The sequence below is a fragment of the Prionailurus bengalensis genome, chromosome A2, assembly GCF_016509475.1.
Source record: "Prionailurus bengalensis isolate Pbe53 chromosome A2, Fcat_Pben_1.1_paternal_pri, whole genome shotgun sequence".
Lineage (NCBI taxonomy): Eukaryota > Metazoa > Chordata > Mammalia > Carnivora > Felidae > Prionailurus > Prionailurus bengalensis.
Genome location: NC_057348.1, coordinates 113,116,139 through 113,139,311, shown reverse-complemented (window position 1 = coordinate 113,139,311; position 23,173 = coordinate 113,116,139).

The following is a 23,173-nucleotide window of genomic DNA, read 5'->3' as shown; positions in this document are numbered from 1 at the left end:
TGTCATACGACAGGATCTCATTCTCCTCTGTTTGCAATTCCCCCCTAACACATAAGCTCCAGTGAGCCGACATGTCAGGCATGCCAACTAACTGAATTTTTTAGTCTTCATCTAGCTATTTGGATTGTATATATTAACAACCTCTGAGGCATCACTAGCCTCATTTTGTCAGACATTATCACTAGCTGAGAATTCCAACTCACATTTTAAATTATTTCCTCAGCACATATCTCATACTTATGCAAGCAAATCGTGTGAATAGTATTCAAATTCACATTAACAGAGTTATTTCAAAAAGATAAAGACTGGGCATATAAAAGTCAGGAATCAGCAAACTACTTAAAAAAAAACTCTTAGAGTTGCTGTAAGGAAAATGAAAAAGAGCACTGAGCAATTAATCTGGTCAATTTCATCAATATTTATAAATATCTGGAAAATTCAATTTAACACCCCCCCCCCACTTTTCTTGGTAACACTTCCTTGGCAATGACATAAAGATTACTTTATTAACTCTCAATTTCATTTCACATTTGCAAATGGAATCTTAAAGAAGAAAACCCTCCCTTTGTAACAACGGAATTGAAGTTGCAGTCAAAATTAGTACGTTAGGTTAATTTTGTGATTGCAAATACTCAGGTTTAAGACAAGCTAGAGAAACATTTAAATACATGCAGAGCCCCCAAATTCCGCCTCTCAGGCAGAAGACATTTGAAACATGCCACAGAAACTAGAGTGTATTTCTCCAAAATAGTCAAGAATATCACACAATTTAGCATGTTACCTGCAAGTATTTTGGTGCATGTTAACATTTTTTAGATTTGCTTTTGAACTAATTAAAGTATGAAATGGACTCAAAGTGTAAAGATGCCACTTTGGTGAGATTTGCCCCCCATCCAATATGTAGTAAATGGAAATATACAAGTGGTGAATGCCCATCAGTGAATTACTGCTTTAAAATTATAATAAAATTTGCTGTTTTACAAAGGCTTAGTTTAAAAGCGGTAATGGCAAACCAGGCTATCCATTTTCTCCTCGCCCTGCAGAGACAGCACTGGAGCTAAAGGCTGTTCCCAGAGGTTTTGCTTTCCGTCCCCCTCCCCTTCGACACCCCCAGCCCACCCCTTCAGCCTGAGGGAATTAGAAATCTCCGTGTTTCAGTTGAGCTGTTGTTACAGTTTTGCATTTAAAAATTATTTAAATTATAGATCCCGGGGCATTGAGATCGTTGTTCATGCCAAGTTTTCAGTTCGGTTTCAGAAACATTTGAACGGAAATACATGCCTGTGTAGGTGAATCTCTGTCTACACAGAGTAAAAAAGAGTCGTCTTACCTAGCATTTCCAGGTACATAGGAATTGAATAATTAATGTGTTTGTGTAAATATATACAATCCTGCAATTGCCTCTGAACTTGCAATAGTCTACATTCTATCAGTGCCCATTAAATCAATATCTGTATAGTTTAAAATGTGATTTTTACATCACAAATGTGTACCGGCTAATGGCAGCTTTGCGACTTCTGATCCGAAAGCTGGTTTTATCCTCCACGGCACATTCCTTTTTCCATCAACAGAGGGCACTCTGTCGTTTGCCAAGGAACCCAGCTATGCGAGGGGCCTAGGGCTGGGAGAGCAGCATCTGACAGATGAGGTTCGCGCAGAGTTTGTTCCAATAACAGGCAGAAGCTCTTCCAACTGGTCAGCGTGTAATTTATTAGAAATGCTACTGATCATTGAAACAACATACCTGAATGAAAGAGAACCCCGTGATTTACAAAAGTCGACTGCAAGTGACTTTTAAGTCAGGGGTGTGTTATTATTTGAGCATCACCCAAATGGTTAGTATTAGAAATCATCATATGCATAAAACCCAGATGCATGCTCAAATCCAAGCTCACCTTGTAGAGAGAGTGACAGCTTTATTTATGTTGTCTGCCCTCGCGCCGGGTGCAGGAGTGTCTTTAGTGTGCCTGCTTCAGTACAACTTAAATATCTTATAGCTGTTTTATATTTGATCCAAGAAAAATGAAATAATTCCTCATATGGTAATCCATCTGGGTCATAATTGACACATTAGAGAGGGTCTAGCTTTTTTTCTCTGCCACAGGTTATAGAGAAAATTTCAGCTGCTGGTGCTATTAATTTTTCACCAGTCAAAGGCACTAAATTTAAACTGAAAACTTGAAAGAATGAAAAAAGATGCACTTCAAGAAAATTAGATTTTCTCGGGCTATTTGTCCAAGATCTACATTTACTGATATGTAATTTATTAGACACTTCAACACAACGAAGTAATCATAACCAGGTAGTACAAGGATTGCATTTTACTCTCTGTGGCAGACAAGTTTTTACAAATGTCCTAAAGCCATTGGAAAAGCAACAGTGAGAAATTCTAATCGACACCAAAATCAACATATTTGACAGGAGCGTGTGCATTATTATGGCCCATTATTTTAAATGAGAGTATTCTATCTCAAGAACTGGAATGATACCACAAATAATAGAATAAATGGGAATGTACAAGTCAAACAGCGTGACAGAAACTGCTCAGACTTAGAAAAAAAAAAGAGCTTTTTAGGATACAGATGTGTTCTAAAAATCCTCTGAGGGGAAAATGTGCGCCATTATCACAGAAGGAAAGAAATGCAACGTTTTCTTGTGTCAAATGTATGTTTATGTAATATTAAGGAAGACGAAGCAAATATTTAAAAGCTAGGATACCGCATACGGCTGACAATAATTCCTTTATCGTCTACCCGACCAGAAGATAAGTGCCATTTTCCTTCTTTTGCAAATATATTTGCCAGCAGCTGTTTCAACATTTATAAAGACCATTTCCACTGATTGCCAAATAACCATAAATTCATTTATGCATATTTTTGCGTTGGAGGCATAAAAATAATTACATGTCTGATTAAATCCACTTATGCCTTCATGTCTTACTAAATCTATAATAGATATGAATTGTTACAATGTATTACATCAAAGTGCATAAATAATACAATGCAGATGTAGAGTCCGGCTCTCCCGCAACAGAACAATAATTCACACAAACACAGTTGGGACACATTATTAAAAATAATTTATTGTAGAAATTGTTATGGAATGTCTGACACATAAAAGTAGGACTTCAGCTACACGACTGGAAAAACTGTCCTTGCTTATCATTGCTTCACTCTCCTGAAATACATACTAAATAATTATCGTGGTGAGCTTGTCGTTGGAATAATTAAGCCGAAAACTCCATTTTTTAATATGCAAACTATGGGATATATATGTATACATATATATATATACACACACATACACTTCTGACTTTGCTATATTCTTGAGGTATGTAAGTTGCTCCTCCCACCCCCATCCCATCACTCCACCCGCCCCCACCCACCTCCTCCGCCACTTGGAACCAAGGTAATTTAAATGATTACAGCATTTGGAGAAAGGCTCTAAGGGACTGTTCAAAGTTAAGAATCTCAACGCTTAGAAACAACAGTTTGGTTCCACTCTTCACTCCCTGCAATAGAGCTGGCATTTTGCTTTCTTTTGATTGAGACTCAGCTTATAATAACTTTAATCACATAATATTTAACCATATTTGTTATACCACAACACTTGGTAACACTTCATTTTGAGTGTCCCAGCATTATTAATTCATTTGGTATTCATTGTAATAACACAGATCATAATGAACTCATTTGGTATTCATGTGGATGTCATAAGTACTTCCATAGGAATTGTACTGCATTGCAGCATTAATTAAACACACTCCCTAATTTCCTCAGGAAAACAGGAATATACTGTATTTCTTAAGTACCAGGTCTTTCAAGAGCACACACACCAGGCTGTTTTATCAAGTCATACATAGAATCATCTGCGTATGCCTTTACGAACACACCAAAATCACCGTCTAGATTTTTGCAGATCATGATATATTTTCTTACTATCAGCATCTCACGAATGTGGAGAGAAGTAGTATTTACAATCGCATTTCTCATGCAAAGAAGAAAACAACCCTACATTAATTTCTAGAATCTCAAGGATAGATAACGTCTCTCTTTAAAAACAAATACACAAATAACAAATACCCAGAGAATGAAAGCCATCTGAACAGTGGGAGCTTTGCTCATATTCTTCCTCCCCCCCCCCTCCGTTTTCCCAGATCCCAGAGATGCCCATGACTCTGTGGCCTTGGCTCCTTATATCCGCTATTGTGTATGCCACTTGTGTGATGTCATTTACTCAACCAGGAAAAAATACCAGCCCTCATCAGCATCCTGAGATGGCAAACGAAGTGCCTTATAAAAGATAGCATGGAACCGTTTTAAAAAGAGATCTTCTAAGATTTACTAACCTTCCATCACATCAAGTTTTCTACAGTGATACAGGCTTTTAATATGTTCATTAGAGGAGCTGATCCTCAATCCCTTTTCTGCCAGCAGAGGCCAATCACATTTCTCAGTCCCATCTTACCCCTTATATGAAAGAAAAATGATACCAGGTTTGAGATAATGCAAGATTCTGTCATGAGTTTCAGCTTGAAGCACCGGGGGATTCCTCAGTTAATATGAGGGACTTTTTGTTTACTTGATTTTTGCTTGTTTTTTGGCATACCACTTTATCTGGTAACTGAAATCAGGTAGCAGCATTAGGAAGTAAACCCATACACGGAACTACATTCCCCCCACTTGATTGTGCGTTTCAAGGTGGAGTAGGAAGGGTGGTAAGGATTATTCAACACTCCTCAAAATGGGGGTCTTTAAATACCACTTAAACCTCTGCATTATTTGTTCATTATTTCTCAGGTGCGATATGGATAGACAAACATCGCTTCTAGGATGATGGCTTCTCCAGGGAAATACTTTCTCTCAATCCTATAAAAGACTTGGAACAGCTCTAACCCTTTCTATAAGAATTATAATGTTAAAAATATTTAAAGATAACATGAGTATTGCACTCTTCCAAAACAGAAAAGGGGAAGTAGGAGACTGCAGTTTATGAAGACGTCTATTTTTTCAGTACCTTTAGACATAATGCAGTTATTTTCAATGAAACCCCATGCACTGAGGAGAGAGAACTCCCTTCACAATTCTAATGCAGTAGAGGAGACAGATCTGGTTTTTTCTCTTATGGTTTGTAACTCCTGTTACCTTTAATAGGAACTGTACATCAAGGCGTGGAGAGAGAACGCCATTCCTGTTCTGTAGCTGGGAGAATTACGGACTGTTCAGAATCTCCCTGACACCTGGGTACAATGGGACAGGTTAAAAATGTTGCCTCCTGTGAATTCTATCTAGGCTTTTGTTCATTTCAACATTCAAGGCAGACCTTTCAGACATGAAAAGTACTTCAAAGGTATGCATTTATTTTTGTGTTTGTTTTTTTTTTGTTTTTTCCAGGTTCCCGGTCCTTTCCCTGAGAATAGTTGGTATTAATCTTTGCACTGAAATATTTTTAGTATGCCAGTGCCACTTACCTCGATGCTCCCTGATTAATAGTGGCAGATTCTGTTTTGCCACTGGTGGCAAACAGTTTAATTAGGAACACAAAATCGCTGCCTGCTTTATTCCCCAACCGCCCCCCCCCCAACGAATGTCTGCTTTTCGTCTAAGAATAAGAAACTACCACTATAAAAATCTCTTTCTTTGAGCTGTCTCTAATGAAACTTCCTGATTCCACTTGTTTTACCAAGCTTTCTCTGCAACAATTTATTCTTTCTTTCTAAACAGACCTTTAGGTATGCGAGGCCGTTTGTAAATTATATGGTGCTGGCAATATCATGAAATATCATGACTGCAGTTTATAGGCAGATGAAGGGGGATGAGTTGTAACAAGAATAAATTACACAAAATACATTGGGGGAGGAATGGGAGAGCACTGGTGCCAGCAAAATTATTAAACTTTAGAGCGGTACTTAATGAGGACACTAAATTAAGTGACCTTACGAATGGATGGACATAGCAAATGGGATTCTCAGGGAATTATCTTCCATTATCTTACAAAGAAATGAGGGGACACAGTATCACAGGCCAAGAGCAGAAAAGTACAGGTGAACCGAATATTAGCAAATAAGCAGTTCACTGAGAACAACTATCCCCTTAGAATCATCCCGAATGCACTACATAAATTCACATGCTGGTGAAAAGAATGTGATTTATGGTTTGGGGCCATACGTTTTATACCCAATTTTGCCTTTTGACAAATATGCCTGGCCAGAAGCATAAAAGCGTGTGTTATCTCTGTAATTAATATAAAGTTATGAAGGCTATCGGGAACTAGACTATCAGTCATGTGCTAGAGAGTCCCCTCTCTACCTATTTACTCTGTTGGTGAAATGGAATGTTCATTCTGACTGATCTACAGAAACTAAGTGAGGAATCACTAATACACAGGTGAATATAGATTAGAAAATACAGTCATATGTGTTTGAATACGTGTTGTGTATGCATTTTGCTCATGGGTACTTTTTTTTTTTTTGAACATGCAGTAAAGTGCACAAATCTTACATGCTCAGCTCAGCGAATTTTTGCACATGCATACCTTGAGATCACTACCAGGACCAATATTTTCATTACCCTAGAAAGTTCCTTCCTGCTCCTATCCAGTCCATGCTCCCCCAGAGCTAAGCACTCTTCTGACTTCTGTCACCACAGATGACTTTAGAATGTTCTTGAACTTATATGAAACCATGGATATATATACTCTTTTGTGCTTGGGATCTTTTACACTTAATACAATTTTTTGCTTTGTCACCATCCTCCATTATTAAGGATTGAGAGGGTTGGGAAAAATAGGATAAGTAACCCTGAAAGCATCCAACAGCTTCCTTTCCCCTTCTCCTTCTCCTCCTCCTCCTCCTCCTTTTTTTTTTTTTTTTCCAGTTCTGTTCTGTTCTAGGTCATTAAAGCTCAGAGGGTAGGAGTGTGGGCTCAGTCTTATCTCCAGCTTAGATTTTAGCTCCTTCACTAACTTATGTGAACTTGGGGAACTTAAAACCTCTGTGTCTTAGTTTTCTAATTAGAAAAATGAGATTGTGGTAGTTGTGAGGACTAAAATAACCTATATCAAGTGTTCACTATTGTTTCCTTCCATTCAATGATAATATTAAGATCAGTCTAAGATATTCTTTTTTTTAAATGTTTGTTTTTGAGAGAGAGAGAAAGAGAGAGAGAGAGAGAGAGAGAGAGAGAGAGAGACTGAGTGTGAGCAGGGGAGAGGTAGAGAGAGGGAAGACACAGAATCTGAAGCAGTGAGTCAGCACAGAGCCTGACACGGGGCTCAAACTCACAAACTGTGAGATAATGACCTGAGCCAAAGTTGGATGCTTAACTGACTGAGCCACCCAGGCACCCTAAGCCAAGAATAAAGTAAAAAAAAAAGTAAGTAAGTAAAAAAAAAAAAAAAGAAGGGCTCTTTGTTGGGCTGCTCAGGAGGACAACATGCAGAAGGATCAAGACTCCCGGGTTCTAAAAACAGTGGTTCTATTTAGAAAAAAAAAAAAAAAATCAGCCCCAAACTGCCTTATCACATCCCAGTATGGCAAATAAAGTTGCTGATATGAGTTCTTTCCTTGGTACATCTGTGCCATTACTGGTAATTTTTGAATAAAGGAAACGCTATTGGTAAAAATATATTTATGTGGATTTCACAATTACCAATGCATATTTGAGACAACCGCTGGTAAGAATGAATAGATTTTAGAACTAGAAGGAAACTTAAAAAACGATTCAGTTTATTCTCATTTAAAGATGAGGAAACTGAGGGAAGTCGGGGGATTTACTTAAGGTCAATGAAAAAGTCAAGAATTCTGCCTCATAGCCCTGGGCAATGGTTCTCGAAACCCCCAAAGCATCAGCTACCTGTCACCTAATGCTGATGTAACATGTGAGAGATGCACATTTTCAGGCCACACCCAAGGCCTGCTAAATCAGAAACTCTGGGGATAGCTCCACCTCCACCCCCTGCAATCTATGCTCTAGCTTGCCCTCCAGGCGGCTTTTACCTACCGACACTGGAACCTCACACTAGTGCCTTGTATTATCTGCGGACTAGCACAATCTACCTCATCTGGAAGCTGGTTAGAAATGCAGACTCTCAGACCCTAGATCTACTGAATTCTACACTTTAAGATGCCCAGATGATATGTATCCCAATTAAATCTAGGTAGCATTGATCTACATTAGCAGCCAAGGCCTACCAGGATCTTTGCTGTTTAACACCATCAGAGCCCAACGACCCCAAGCCCCTTCCAGAGGATAAGCCAAAACAACTACATTAATACCAAAAATTAGTGAGTTCCTCCTATGTGCCAGATCCTGTGCTAAGCTAACCTTTGTGGAGACATTTATACTTCTAAATCCTGTAATACAGAAATAATTATCTCCTTACTAAAAGGAAAATAGTCTTTAAAAAATTTTTTTAAATATTTATTTATTTTCAAGAAACAGAGAGTGAGTGGGGGAGGGGCAGAGAGGGAGGGAGACAGAATCTGAAGCAGGCTCCAGGCTCTGAGCTGTCAGCTCAGAGTCCCACATGGGGCTTGAGCCCATGAGATCATGTCCTGAACTGAGGTCAGACGCTTAACTGACTGAGCCATCCAGGTGCCCTAAAGGAAAATAGACTTAAGAGTTCTTCCTCACCCAAGGTCATACCATTAGTAGATGGAGGAAGTGAGGTAAAATCTTGGCTCTTCTGGACCTTTTCCATGACTCTCTTCTCCCGAGACTAAGCACTATGGTAACTACCTAAACTGGGATCTATTTATATGCTTTTTTTTTTTTTTTTTTTTTTTTTTTTTAGAGAGAGAGAGAGAGCCTGTGAGCGCATGTGTGCGTGAGCAGGGTAAGGGACTGAGGGAGGGAAGGAAGGAGAGAGGGAAGGAGGGAGAGAGAGAAGGGAGAGAGAGACAGAGAAAGAGGGACAGAAAGAGAGAGAGAGAGAGAGAGAGAGAGAGAGAGAGAGAGAGAGAGAGACTCCTAAGCAGGCCCCATGCTCAGAGCAGAGCCTGATGCAGGGCTGGATCCCACGACCCTCCGATCATGACCTGACACAAAATCAAGACTTGGGATGCTCAACCCACTGAACCACCCAGGCACCCCCATTTATCTGCTCTTAAACCAGTTTTAATTTACAGAAATTATAAAAAGTCTAAAGGCGTCCATGGATATGATATCTTGAGTATTACCATTGATAATTTTTTAAAGTTTTTATTTACGTAATCGCTACACCGAATGTGAAGTTTGAACTCACAACCCCGAGATCAAAAGTCACACACTCCTCCAACTGACCCACTCAGGTGTCCCACCAGTGATAATTTTTTTAAGTTTATTTATTTATTTTGAGAGGGTGTGAGCAGGGGAGGAGCAGAGACAGGGAGACAGAGAATCCCAGTCTCCATGACACCAGCACACAGTCCTACAAGCAGGCTGGATCCCACAAACCTGGGGATCATGACCCAAGCAGAAACCGAATGTTGGACACCACCCAGGTGCCCCACCCTTTATAATTTTTAGGAGGTTAATGCCAGCACTAGGGCAATAGGCCAGGCCAATGCTTGCTTAAAATATAGTGAAGAACTATTCACTGCACCCTCCACTGCAATCTGTCATATACCAATATTTTCACAACACACAATAAAATGAATAGAAAAAGTTTAAAAGACCCAAAAAATGCAAGGCAACTTTCTAAAAGATTCAATAGATGTAACATTATACTGTTAAGTTGCTATAAAAATTTCTGAATGCTTATTCTCAATAGCTGTACTTACATTGTCGTAGACCAGTAATAAACAGTTTGCAGACTGGTATTGCTCTGGAAGTACACTTCGAGGAGCAAGAAAGCAGACAATCTATAAGATAAAATCAAGCTATAGCTCAGGCCAGTTTTAAATAGCACAAAATAGGTTAAGTGGATTCTATGACTCCATTATTTCCATTCCTAGAAAGGTGTGGAGAGCCATTAATACTTTCTCCCAAGCCAGCTTTAGTAGTATTTCCTTTTTTGGAGCATTCATTCATTCATCCAACCAACACCTAGTGATAACTAATTATGTGCCCGATTCTTGGATTAAAACAACTAATTAAGACATAGTCCCTACTTTTTGACACTCACATAGTGGTAGTGATAGTAATTTCCTGTCTGTACATTGAGTTTTTTATCTCTCTATCCATATATCTATATCCTTCCTCTTAAAAACAACAACAAAAAGAATTTGAAGTGACTTACTTCATCATATAATGAGATAAAGAAAAAAAAATAAAAGTTTTATATTGTATAGCATTTTATTAGTATCTCATTCCAATCTTGCCTCCTCATACTTGAGATCATGACCTGAGCCGAAACCAAGAGTCTGATGCTTAACCACCTGAGCCACCCAGGCACCCTGACTGTGTCCATTTGCAAGATGAGAAAGGAGAGACTGCCTTTTGTGCTCAAAACCATACAAGGGAAAACAGGAAATCAAATTTAGGTTCATTGCCTCTAAACCCAGTGCTCTGTTGACTGTGCCCTAGCCAGGGGTGATTTTCTTCTCCAGTCCTTCATCCATTGTAATCATTGGCTTTCTTTTGAATACCTGTCCATTCCCAAGCATCATGACCTCATGGCCCTCCTCAAAGCATTTGCCTTAAATGCTTTCTGTATGTTTCTATTGCCTTCAGTTTATGATTAAAAAAACAAACAAACAAAACTTTTACCTGTGCTTCTATCTACATTTCTATAGAGCTAAGGGTCCTTCCTTTCTTTCAAATTCCTATTTAACTGGTCTGTATCCTAGTCACTCCTGAGTTTACTCTATGCTGGATGATAGCTGTATTTACTGGTATCCAAAGACCAGTTGTTTTCTTTCTATCTGGGGGAAGACCTAGTTAAGATGGTGAGATAGGGTAAGTCTTCATTACTTCTCTCTTGGTGCGCTGTGTTTTTATCTCCAAATCAGTGGCCTATGTATGAATACTTTTGTCTTCCTTCCTTTAGTAAAACAGTCTCTCAGAGCATTTATTCATGTAAAGGTGTAATGGCGGCTAGGAACACAAAGCATCAACCACCAAGAGGCATGTATGCATTTTGTTTTCTTCACTATTGTATTGCCATAGCTCAACATCCTGCCTCTCAGGTGGTAAGTGCTCAGTAAGTATTTATTGAATGAATGTTAAATGAATTTGTAATTTGGTAGAATGAAACCTTTTTTTTCCCCCCTAAAGGACTGACAGAAACCAAAACGTGAGCTTCCATCATTGGCCTGGCACTGTGTTCAGGGCTCCCATGCTTTTTATTTAATTCATGCCTACCTCATTTACCTCCTTGCCTCTGGTCTGCCAATCTACCTCTGCACATCTGTCTGAACGATGGCTCTATAATTCATATCTGATTATGCCACTTCTTTTTCTTAAATGCTTTCTGTATGTTTCTATTGCCTTCAGTTTATAATCAAAAAAACTTCATCAGGTGATATTCAAGGCAGTGGCAGGAGAAGAAAAAAGTGACCAAATACAAGGTTATTTAGAGGACACAATTGATAGGAATTGGGATCCAATTGGATGAGGGATGATTGGATGTTAAAGATCAAGCTGGTGAGGAAGGTACTAGAACAAGCCACATTGAGAAAAGCCCACTTATATCTGTGACTTTGTCTTCCCACCCCCATCTGCCTTCTCTCAAAATCCACAAAGTCCAGAGAGACTCCTTTAGATTCATCTTTCTGCATAATAAGGAAGTCAGAGATGATAAAACACAATTGTAAGACCTTAGTTTTAAATGTATATATTTTGAAGGTTGCTACCTTTCCCATGTTAGTTTAAAATATCTGCGTTTCCCATTGTGAGAGCACAACCGTTAAAACTACATGCACTGAATACTTATTTTCTTTGTAGGAAGACGAATGGATGGGGAGACGAAGTTCTTTAGATGACATCTCACTTATTGGTGAATGTTGGTTGTGAACGAAACCTTGCAACAAAACGGGTGGTGGAAGGCTATCAAGAATAGAGGAAAAGTCTTGGAGGAATGTCTGGGGCCAAGTAAAAGGCATCAAGAAGCAGAAACTGTGGAGAGTAATGGCATAAGATCCGGCACCCAAGCCAGCTAGGTCCTCTCTACCATTTATTTATTAGCTGGGTGATCTTGAATAAGTTGCTTAACCTCTTTGTTACAGTGATAAAATGAGAATTATAACAACACCTACTCATAGATATGTAAGTTAAATAAGATTTTTCTCAACACAATGGTTAGCCTCCCCAAATGCCCAATAAGTATTAACTATTATTATGACAATTACATGGCTTAACAGTAGAAAAGCCACGGCTATCTCTATGAGGCCATATGAACATATGAGCAGGGTTACTTACACTTCCAAAATGTTCTGCCATCTAGGAACACCTATCTTCCAAGGTTCCCACATGGGATTGGTGTTCAATCTGATTTTTGCCTTAAAATGATATAGCAAAGAGAAAATAGAAATAGCTAATATCCTTTCCAAAGAGCAGAAAAAGCCTTTTCACCCCTGTTAGAATAATCAATCAAAAGAAGAACAGATTTCAGGGACAGTGAGAAACCAGAATTAATTTATGAACTGTGCTTTTGAAAGCTCTGTCACAGAATGGGGCGTGTGTTTCTGCTTGTGTCCTCCTGTCCCACATAGGAAGCCACCAGGACATGGAGACGAGTTTGGGGGAAGCTGAGAAAGCTTATCTGAGGCACTGATTCTGCTCGGTGCTTTCTGAAGCTCTGAGGCAAGGGCTTCAGTCTGCAGAACGGTGGGTTCCAGATGAGCTTGCATCAGAATCCCTGGAGTGCTTGTAAATTACACATTTCTGGGCCTCAACCCAGACTCATCGTTCTGGGGCGTGACCATTTTGCATTTTTAACAAGCTTCCAAAAGTGATGCCAATGATGTTGGCCTGGGACCACCTTTTAAGAACTAATCTACAGAACTGAGAGGTCATTCCCTAGCTAAAAAGAGTTCCAAAGTATAGGCTCTTCTTGATGAGTTGTTAGGATTATTTTTAAAATGTCCTTTTCTTCTTAGAACACCCTCTGTTTATGGGCCCCGACATTTCAACCCACATCATCAACATGTTCCTTTGCCCATTGTCCTTCTTGGCAGTTTAGTTCCCTCAACTTCTCTTGCATCCCCACTCTCCTTACAGAAATCCTGCCAACAGATTTTTTTGGTTAGTGCTTTGGATGCTTTGTATTGCACTTTTCCTGCTCTATCTTATTGGAAGGTTCGGTTGCTTTGTTTGTAACTGAAATCTTCCTTCTTTTCTAAGATTTCCCCCAAAGTCCTTGCCGGTTGTCTTATACGCAGAACAGAAATATACCTAACAGAGCTAACTTTGATAGTACACTTCATCAGAATATATTTACCATGTAGCACACATATATTTTAAATCAAAAGCAAGACAAACTACCAACACTTGGAACTGGTAATTTAGGTTATGTGTAATGAACTGACTTCTTTAGCAACAGTAATAAAGATTTTGCTAGTGACTTTGGTCCTATCAAAGGGCCGAAAACCTACAGAAACTTTTGTGGCCTTTTTGTAGCTTTTAATTAATTTTACCTTTTGGTTTTAATATAAACCTTAATTTAGACTCCGTTATGGCCAATTTAATATTTAAATATCAGTTTGCAACACTATCTCAACTGGATCCCCCACCGTGTCCAATTTAGTATTTTAATTTTTAGAATGGCCAAATACAGGTTTTAACATGTTGTTCAGGTAGAAATATGTGGCCAAGAATAAGGATCCTAGTGAAGTTTTAGCTTTAACTTAATTTTGCTCTTTCTTTTGAGTCGAGACAACGAAATGGGTACTTTCATTTTACTTATTACAACTGACTGCTTTCTTTATAGCTGTGAAAAAATAAACAGCTTGCCACATTCATCAAAGAAGTCATGGTACCTGTTTGTTTGTGTGTGCAGGTTTGTGGTTTGTGCGTGTGTGCTTGTGTGTGTCTTTTTAAAATGCCGTGCCTGGGGCGCCTGGGTGGCTCAGTCGGTTGAGCGGCCGACTTTGGCTCAGGTCATGATCTCGTGGTCGGTGAGTTCGAGCCCCGCATCGGGCTCTGTGCTGACAGCTCAGAGCCTGGAGCCTGTTTCAGATTCTGTGTCTCTCTCTCTCTGACCCTCCCCCGTTCATGCTCTGTCTCTCTCTGTCTCAAAAATAAATAAATGTTAAAAAAAAAATTTAAAAAAATAAAAAAATAAAAAAAAATAAAATGCCGCGCCTGTTCTATGTGGTACTTAACCACAATGACAGTGACTGGCCATAATAAAAGCTTCCATTAATTCTTGCTTTGCGTCAGGAAAGTGAGCATTTAAGTCAGCTCTACAGATTCAGGGAATAGGTCTCTTTCCTAAGACACGGAAGAAGGGAATAAATAAAAACTCAACTCCAAAGGAGAATTCATATAAAGGATGACCCAGTAAACCAGTTAAAAGAAAAACATAAATGTCCTATCTCTTGTGAGTTGAATTTCCAAAAACACTCAGTCTTACCCGGCCACTATTCTTTAAGCAATCACACTTGGGAAACAAGAAGATGTGAAGTGCATGTCACTTTATTAAATGGGGAAAAGGGCGGTGGGGGGGACTCTAGGCAAAGATAAGGCAGGGTAGAGAGGATTTGGCTAGAAAAAAAGGAAGGGGAGAAAGGCTTCAAATTCCCCCTTACTCTTTTTGGCTTATACTTCAGATCTCTCATGAATGGATTCTCCACATATAAAATTTGAAAAAGTCTTCTTTTGATGGGTGTTAAACCATTTCAAATTATCTCAGGCATCAAACTGAGCTCAAATGTTCTAAATAAGATAATATCCACGTTTACAAAAGCTTTTCGAACGGCCGTCTTGAAAAAGAGATGCCCCCATGTTTTATAATATCCAGGAACATATTTTAACCTGTAGGTCTGGCCAAGATCAATTTTGGTGATAAGCTCTGTGATGAGAAATATGAAGGTTCCAGCACATTTCTTGGGGTGGTAAAATAAATTAGTGTAACATCTATAGAAAGTGGTTTACAGGGGCGCCTGGGTGGCTCAGTCGGTTGGGCGTCTGACTTCCGCTCAGGTCACAATCTCGCGGTTTGTGAGTTCGAGCTGTGTTGGGCTCTGTGCTGACAGCTCAGAGCCTGGACTTGCTTTGGGTTCTGTGTCTCCCTCTCTCTCTGCCCCTCCCCTGCTCATGCTTTGTTTCTCTGTATGTCAAAAATAAACATTTAAAAAAAAATTTTTTTTAAAGAAAGTGGTTTACAGTATCTATTACAGTATCTATTAAGATAACCTGTGACCTAGCCATTCCTCTTTACGCATTTAAGCTACATATACAACTTCACATGGGTGCAAAGATATATGTTGCAATGATATTCATTGACATGTCGTTTCTTTACCGGTATGCTACTGATTATAAATTTTGTTTTATCCATCTGATGGAATACTATGCAACTATAAAAACAACCTCTAGGTATTGATATGGGGTGATATCAAAGAGATATTAAGTAAAAAAAACCCTCACATTTATATTGCTTTACATGTAATACCTCTGAAATGACATCGAAGAAGCTGATATACGTGGTCAGATCAGGGAAGGTGTTACTTAAGGCAGGGAGCCTGAGGTAGGAGGGGACTGAAACCACATTCACTTTGAGATCTTTTGAATTTAATACTCTAAGCATCTATTTCCTGTTCAGAATGAATTAAAAATGTTAAAAGCACATGGAACCTCAAGTCACTGATAAACCTGAAACTGGGTGAATCCCACTCATTTCAATGACTTCAGTAATCCAAGAACTGAGAGTCTAATTCACTTACTTCTAAATGTATTTGTTACATAGAGAATGCAAAAGTCTTACTCGAGGCTATGCAACGTCAGGGCCAGAAAAGCATTTCTTTTTAACAACACATTTCTCAAATACACATTTGTAGAACTAAAACAGACCCAGTCTTTGCTTTCCTGACATGTTTAGTAAGTTTGAAGCCTGTCTGTGTAAGGTAAAATAAAAGAAGCTTTGTAGCCATCATTAAATGTCTTCACTCTAAGATTTATGGCCATAATTGTGACAGAGCAAATGATTTTTTTTCCTGGCAACAAAAATAGTCTTAAAAAGAAACTAGGTATTGTTTTTTCTTTTTCAAGCAAAGTGTAGATACCCCCAAAATTACATGGTGTCACAGAGCAAGCCATACTTAGAAAAAATGATGCATGGCCTCTTCAATCTTATTAAGAAAATTACATAATTAATCCTTTCTATCTTTGAAGGATGTTTCTGTCTGATGAACTTTGTAATAGAACAACATTTAGCTGGAAATTGTGTATTAAAACAAACTCAGTTTGGAGTTAAGGTAGATTCTGAAATGAAACAGGAATGTCATATCAATAGATATAGTATATCCTATAACTATGGCTGAACTTCTCAAGATTTTTTATGTAGTTATTGGTGGAGGGAACAGTAAGAAATGCAAAGGCTGTCTACTCTACCAAATGATTGACAAGTGGGTTATTGATGAACTAAGGGCAGGGACCTGCCATTTTCTGCACCATTATCTGCACAGACTAGTATCATGGGGTTCATGCTATGCACTCAGTCACTCACTCACTCACTCACTCACTCACTCACTCACAAATTCATCTTCCTTATTTGGTTAATCAGTCACCAGCCACTGGTGTCATTGCTAGGTGCTGGGAGATCTAAAAGTAAGTAAGGTATAGTTTCTGTCTCCCAAGCACCTATAGATTAGTGAGAAGGAAGCTCGGGGGAAATGAACACAGAAAGAGAGAAATGCAATGCCATGTAATAAGTGTGATAAGAGAGAAAAACCCTTAGGATCCCGGAGGAAAGTCATCTAATTACATGGATTCGTGTGTCCAGAGGAGGTGAAGAGGAGAGGATCCAAAAAGATGATCAGGAGGGTGTGATATCGGAAGAGAGTTTCAATAATATGTGGAGGTTGCCACAACAATTGTTGCCACAACAATGTGTGCGTGTGTGTGTGTGTGTGTGTGTGTGTGTGTGTAAGGGGGAAGCACAAACAAAACTGCAGGGGGAGAATGCAGCTCTCCAAGGATACGGGGGTAAGAAGTATCAAGAAAGTGGAGGATAGCTTCACACAGTTTGGAACATGGCGAAAGGCGGGAGGCAAAAAGTAGGTATGAGACAGAAGCAGGGTCCACACAGGAGATTTCCAGCAAACAAAATGTTTGAATAAGGCTGGATTATGAGAAAAATGTGGCAGGAATCCCACACTTGGTCCTTCTTGAAATCTATTTACCTCAGAAGTAGAAACTATACCTCTAGATGCTAACTAACTAGTGCTAATTCAGGTTAGGAGGGGACAGCTAACATAATAAGCTGACACTATGATAACAGTTAGGTTGTTTTGCTGAGTAACCGGAGCTTAAAGAAGATTATTTTCTCAGTGGAAACTATGGCTTGTGTGGAATTGGCTACCACCATACAGTCTGCATCTGACAAACATGATTCACAGACATGTTATTGGTCTTCAGGAAGCGGTTGTCCCAAGTCTGAGGGTGCTATCACTAGATAATGCTTTTCATTTGGAAATACTCCAAAATATCTGGGTTTTTAAAATTCAAAACATATTGAGTAAACTATACAAAGAAAAAGTCACTATTAATACTAAAAGTAACTGTGAATGGGTAGGATAAAGTAACATGAAGTGATTGTTTTGAACATACATTTGTGCTTTCAGTGTATATTCTGCTTTATTGTGGTAAAATATATTTTGGTAAAATTCACTGCGGCCTCTGTCCAAAGCAAGGTAGCTAGGGCTTCCTTACAGCACAGTGGCTGTGTTCCAAGAGAGCACAAATTCAAGACGTCCAAGGCCCAGGGTAGACTTTCTGTTGCTTTTTATTGCTCAAAGCAAGTTACAAAGTAAGCCCACAACCAGGGCTGGTGAAGTCAACTCCACCTGTTGGTGGGGCAATAGTGACAAAGAATTGGAGGCCATCTTTAATCTACCACAGTATAGTGATGAATCCCTGAATTCTACTCCTGAGACCAACACGGTGCCGTATATTAACTAAAATTTAAATTAAGAAAAAAAAATCTACAACAGTATTTATTTATGTACCTAAAACTAAAACAAACCAAACAAAAAACACTATTTCTATGTTAGGTTGTAAGACCACATGCTGTTCTTGAGTTCTTTGATAAAATTCTCCTTCTGGGGGCCTGAGGGAAGAGGGAAATGGGGAGGTGGTAACTTGCTGGCATGTATTGTCAAAACTGGCATGTTTATTTTTATTTTGTACTTTAAGCTTCCTGATGATACTGTTCTCTTTGTTTTCTTCTGCTATGTATACAATTATTCCCCTACTGGTATCTTTTGCAGTTACTGACAATGGAGACATTTTCAATTAACTCTGTAATGATATATTAAATTTATCCTGAAACCTGTATTTCCTTAATTCTCAAGGTCATAAAAAAGAAATTTTGATTCTCCTTCCTCACATAACATATGGCCAAGAATTTAGTGGTCCCTTAATTTTCTACGGCCTGTCTGAATTCCAATTCCAAATTTTTATTTCATTTGAGGTTGTAAACCTAAATCACCTTTATACATCATTTTAAATCACTTAAATCTCCTTTTTCAACATTAGTTCTAGGTTTCTCATTGAATTCTGTGATTATAATAGTCACATTTTCTAAATATTACATTGGTTTCAGTGAATCATGCCAATCTTTTGACACTTGATGCTATGTTCTTGGATTGTTTTTTATTTTCGTTTGGTCAGCTAGATCCACCTTCAAGTATTCTTCTTGGGAAGGACACATAGTGATATTTCCTTTAACTCTTGCCTGATTGAGAGTTTTCGTACAGACATACCACCAAACCTTACATAAAATTCTTGCTTTTCAACCTTTTAATACCCTAAAATTCTATAGATATTGGTTGTTTTCCTTTCAATAATGTTGAAAAAGAGCAATTTGAGTATCCTTAGTGTTGTTTCTTTCCAAAAACTAATTATACAACTTTTTTGAATTTAAGTTTTAAAAATTATTAGTGTTCATTTAGATATAGGTGTTTTTTTTTTTTTTTTTTTTTTTTTTTTTACCAATTTTGCCTAGATTCCAATAAGTTACTCTGAGTTGTGATTTTATTTCAGCTCAGGAAAATTTCTTCCATTACATCTTTGACTAGTGCTTCACACATATTACTCTGGTTTGTGCATTTGTGAAATTATTATTTATGTCTGACCTCAAATCTCTGTCTTTCACATTTTTTCCTCTTTGCATTTTTAACTCTGCTTTTGGGAGAGTAAGTGTGTCCTCTATAGTATGAATGTGGATTTTCAAATTTTTTATGCTGTCTATAATTAACACCAAAGCAAATTTATACTTTTCATACTCATTTGAAGGGATACATGCACCCTGATGTTTATAGCAACATTATCAACAATAGCTAAATTCTGGAAAGAGCCCAAATGTCCATTGACTGATGAATGGATAAAGAAGAGGTGGCATATAAATAAATAAATAAATAAATAAATAAATAAATAAATACACACACACACACCATATATATATATATATATATATATATATATATATATATATATACATACATATAATGGAATATTACTCAGCCACCAAAAAGAATGAAATCTTGCCATTTGCAACAACACAGATGGAGCTAGAGAGTATTATGCTAAGTGAAATAAATTAGAGAAAGACAAATACCATATGATTTCACTTATATATGAAATTTAAGAAACAAAACAAATGAACAAAGGGGAAAAAAGGGAGAGAGAAAGAATGGCAACCCAAGAAACAGATTCTTAACTATAGAAAACAAACTGAAGGTTACCAGAGGGGAGGTGGGTGGGGGGATGGGTGAAATAGGTTATGGGGATTAAGGAGTGCACTTGCTGTGATGAGCACCAGGTGATGTATGAAGGTGTTGAACCACTAAATTCTATACCTGAAACTAATATTACACTGTATGTTAACTAACTAGAATTTAAATTAAAACTAAAAAAAAAATTACACTTTTCCATCACATTTTTTTTCTTGCACAGTTTTCTTATTGTAGCTATATTTGTAGCTTTGACTTTGCAACAGCTTGATATTTCCTATCGTTGCCTATTTTTTCCTATCGTTGCCTGCAATTTTTACTTTTTGAATTCTTTTGAGAGACCAAGCAGAAATCTCCTCTCATTTTTATCAGCTTATTGTAGGGTATGTCAATCTCTTCTTCTGAGTCTTTGGGGCAACATCCTCTTTCTGTTAAGTGGCAATATTTATTCACCTTCTTTTCCACAGAAATGATTTGCCTGATTACTAAAATGCAGCAAGAGAAAATCAAGTAGAGGCAGGAAAAAAGAAAAACAAGCAGAAAGACTTTAAACAGATCTAAGTATAAAGCCATATAAAATGCCTACCCTGAAGGCCCACACTCTTCCTGGTATTAGTAGACACCTATTTGGATGATCCTTGTAAGCAACAAATGGCAATACAACAGTCACTTTATCCATAAAACAAAAATGAACAAATGTTAGAAGAAGCTCAGTTCTTCTAAGGATGAGGAAGAAATTGTCCTGAAGGTCACACCTCCATGGGACTGTGCACCATGATGACCAATGTCCTTAACAATATCTGGAAGGGAGGGACATGACCAGGGTCCTCCTGACATGGGCTAACCACTTGAAAGGCATTCAAGAATGGAGACTGTGCTCTTTGGCAATTATGTGGAGTGTGATTACACTGAGAATTACAATCACATTGAGAACTACACTTTTTGACTGTCTAACCAGAAGTACGGTTGATACTTCCTTACGAAATTACTGGAGTCTAGCAAAAAGCACATGACCAGGAAAAAAAAGTCACTAAGAACTATTATGTCTTCATGAGCAGAATGAGGCCTCCTCTTAAAAACTAATTTACATCTACTGTAATGCACGGACAAATGGGACTGGAAACCTCAAAGTTCTACTTCTAGACCTTAGCGACAACAATTTTAGCATGAAAATCTATTAAGGCAGGTGTATTCAAATACTCTACTATAGCCATAATGCCAGTTTGGTAGAGTATTTGGAATGCACTACTTTGAGTGATACTACTTCCTGTTGTGTTCTTTTTAATTTTTTTTTAACGTTTATTTATTTGAGAGAGAGAGAGAGAGAGAGAGAGAGAGAGAGAGAGAGAGAGGCAGAAGGAGAGGGAGAGAGAGAATCCCAAGCAGCCTCTGTGCTGTCAGCTCAGAGTCTGACGCATGGCTCAAACTCAGGAACCATGAGATCATGACCTGAACCTAAATCAAGTTGGCCACTTAACTGACTGAGTCACCCAGGTGCCCCTCCTGATGTGTTCTTTAAAAAAACCTGTTGTCTAAATAAATACATAGCAACTACACAATTTGATGACTAAATATAAATAAAAACTTGGAGAGTATTATAAAAATACTTTAGTATTTTTAGTTGTCTACTTTAATTGGCCTTAAACTAATTGAGAGCCATTTGGAGAAGTGATCAGATGAGAGAGCCAGGTGTCCATTAGGGAATACACCTTGATTACGACAATTACATCATATCTTTTATATGTTTGAAAACTCTCATTTTTTTTTTCTGGAAGACATTCTTCTCAAACATATTAGACAGCAGCTGAAATAGCCTCTCCTAAGTCTGTGAAGACCTTTGAGGGTTTCTTTTTCCTCTTTAACTTAGGGTTCTCCTATATACAACACCAGAAATATCCCCAAAACCCATTGGTTAGATCATTAGCCTGTAAGTATCTATACACTTTCTGGTTTTGTGTTCTTGGGTATATTTTCTTCAGCTAGATTCCAAGATCATTTGTAAAAAAAGTTTTTTTCCAAACTGCCTGGAAATGTCTATTTGTCAATAGGCAGCACTGTCTCTCCTAGAGATCTGAGGCCAGAATAATCCTGCCTGGAAGAAGTCAGTGGGAAAATCATCCTGTGTACTTTACCCACAGCCCAAAGATAGTTAGATAGAGACAGATAGAGAAATTGGTGGGGGGTGGAGGTGGGGAAAGGGAGGAAGGGAGGAGAGGGCGAATAGCGGAGAAAGGATAAAGTAAGTTTCATTGTATGTGACGGTAAAAATAAATCTTAAAGGATACTGTATAGCTCAAGGGAGAGTGGCAGTGGGGGTTAGGTTGATGGAATGAGTATAAGGCTCCCTACTGAAAGCTTCCCTGGGTCTCTAGAGAGCTAACAGCAAAGGGGTAGTTTTCCTAAGAGGGAAGACTAAGCTATTTCCCTCCACAGGGCTCTCAGTTTGCACCTTCAGGAAATCCTTGACTATATCCTGTCACAATGATTCCACTACAGCTAACCTCATAATAAATAAGAAAACTATTTGTTTTCCCCATCAGAATGGTGTATGTGTGTGTGTGTGTGTGTGTGTGTGTGTATCTTAAAGAATAAAATAAAACCAGTAAATTTTTTATGCCTTTTGAAGTGTCAATGCAAAATATGGTAAAAGGCATCCAAATGCAATCCAATTATCCCTTTCCCTCTCCAATGGAGAGATTGTTCTGGTGTGACCTGACCCTTGCAACACATCTGAATGAAATGGTGGCACTTTAAGGAGTCTCTTCTGGGCCGGGAACATATAAGCCTGTGAGCGCTCAGAGGGGCTGATGAGGAATACAGCCCCAAGACTGCTCCTACATCCAGAGATGCTGCTGCTTATGGGTGTATTTCAACTCTGTGAATGTCGTTCCTATTATGTGACAAGATGACAAATACTATCCAATGAACCACAACACATAAAAGGGAAAAATAACATTTTCTCACCTTGGGAGGGCTTGAGGGGTCCATCTAGCTGCAGATACCAGCTTATATTATTTTTCCAAGAAGGTTTCAACCTGGAGTTGGGTTCAAAGAGCAGAATTTTAACTAAGAAGGAGGTTGAAATAAAGTAAGCTTTTCTCAAGAAGCCAGCTTGGGTAACACAGGATGGGCTTTAATGAAATATTCGAAATCTGACTTTCTGAAGGGGACTTCTGGTCTCCCTTCCTTAAGTCTGTATTTCCATAGGTGAATAGGTGAAAAGGTTTTGTACAGTCCAAGCAGAAGCTCTCAAAATCAGAGAAAGTCAAAGACGGCTCTAAAAAACAGGCCGTACATCTCCTTCTCAGTCCCAACCCTGCCTGGGTATCACTTACAAGCAGACAATTTTTTTTATTGTTTCTC